This window comes from Priapulus caudatus, unplaced genomic scaffold (genome assembly GCF_000485595.1).
Source record: "Priapulus caudatus unplaced genomic scaffold, Priapulus_caudatus-5.0.1 Scaffold756, whole genome shotgun sequence".
Classification (NCBI taxonomy): domain Eukaryota; kingdom Metazoa; phylum Priapulida; class Priapulimorpha; order Priapulimorphida; family Priapulidae; genus Priapulus; species Priapulus caudatus.
This window is the reverse complement of record NW_014577817.1, coordinates 177,358-179,438: the sequence shown is the minus strand read 5'-3', so window position 1 is coordinate 179,438 and position 2,081 is coordinate 177,358.

Below are 2,081 nucleotides of genomic sequence, written 5' to 3'. Positions count from 1 at the left end.
TGATATGTCGCTCTCCTCATCCGACGAGAGCTCCTCAGACTTTTACGCTGACGAACACGGCGACAGAGCGACGTCGCCGCTTCGCATAGATTGTCGGCGTGCTGGCGTCTATGAGGACGATGAAGATGAATCAGAAGATGTCGTCCGTGTTGCTGACACGTCACCGATGCTAGATGACAGCTTCACTCTCTCATCGCAGCACGGATTCGCTGCTCCCAGCATCCTCAACTTCATCGGTATGTTATCAACTCATCCTAATTTTTATACTAGATTATATTAATAAATATCTTATCTTGTCATAGTCATCTCACACTGTTACCATGTACTTTCCTGTTGCCGCTTCTAGTTTATTTTTGTCTGCTGCTTGTGCGTTGTAAATAAAGAGCACTTAGTAAGCCTTATAAATGTTGCAGCGTCGCCGCCTCTTGAGGGGGTTCCCAAGACATTTACACGTATTTCCATATCAGCGTAATTTTAAAAACCCACATTTCCTTTGTACAATAATAGATGAATATTGTATGAAATGATGGAACCCATTTCTCTTATTTAGATGCGATTAACGTCAAATGTATTGTTTTATTTATAAGCGTTAAACATTGAGTGTTTTTGTCTTATTTAGAAGCACCGAACGTTGAGTATATGATGTCGACGTCAAGTCCAGCCTGCTGCTACATGATCGACTCTCTGGCCTCGTTCATGGCTTCCGATGGCTACCGCGATGACAGTTAACATACCGCGTGTCTATCGATGGCAGACGAACCCATGGAAGCCAGCCAGACAACACGAGATGGTTTATTACACGAGTATTAACGCGCGCGTGTGTAAAGCATTCGTAGATGATATATAAGCGGTTGTTGAGGAGGACAATAGCGACATGTGTCATCACGTATATGTGCGCGACTTTGAACCTGGCTACCACCTAAAGTATCCACGTCAATACGTACATAATCGTAACGATATATTCGTGTTACTATAGCATACATGTATACTCTAAGCGTTTCACTTATTGAACATATGAGAGAGTAAATATTTGTGTAGTGATAAATTCGTGTTGACATAGTTCTATAATTTACTCACTATCATATGTCTGTATTGAACAATGTAACAATAAAGCATACGTTGTAAGCAACGTGACTTGCCAACCATTAGCATTAGTGTGACCGCGACGGTATAAAATACTTACAACTCTATACGCAAGTAAACGAGCAAATTTATTACAAAAAGCCGTCTCTCTACTTAACGTATCATTCATTCCAATTTAATATCTGCACTCAGTAAAGTTATGATGATATCAGATATACGATATAGGCCTAAGGCGCATTGATGAGAGACATCCTTTGCTCTACAGTTTCTTCATAGTTGTAATTGTAGTTTGCGAATATTCCTAGTTATGGTGATAGTGATTGCATGTCTTCTAGAAAATATGTGACACTGAAACCAAGTCAGAATTATGGAATATGACACAATTGTGTAGTTATTTACCCTCCGAATACGACGGCAGCTCGACACACGTGCCGCCGCACTCTGTCGTCGCGATTCAATTAGACATCGCGTTGTGTGCGACCGTTAATAAGAAACCGGTGGGAATGCGCAATGGCTTAGCATGTGTGTGTTATTAAGCTGGTGTCGTCTACTGCACTGGCTTACACCGGCGCAGCGCGCCAGCCATCTGCTTGATGACAGTAATTATGCGCAAAGCAACAAAATTCAAATATTTTGTCAACATACAAGGCAATAACGTGACTGGGAACGATACCCTATAACGAGCTGTTACCTGTGGCGTGCTAGTCATCTCGCAGAAATATTGCACTGATAGCGCAGTATTCACTGTTTGGGTGTGATTTATTGATGAGTTAGTACGTGGGTCTCAAGTCTTGCATTACTTGACAGCTCAGTTTTGTTAGATAAACAATAGAAATTTGGACCAGTATCTGTATTCGGAGGGTTGAAATAGTACTACATAATCGGTGTCATGTTATTCTCATAATGTCTGATTGGTTTAGCTGTCATATATAATACATATTTTTCTATGGAAGACATGCAGTCACTATTACCTAACGCGCATTATCTCAGGTAATATT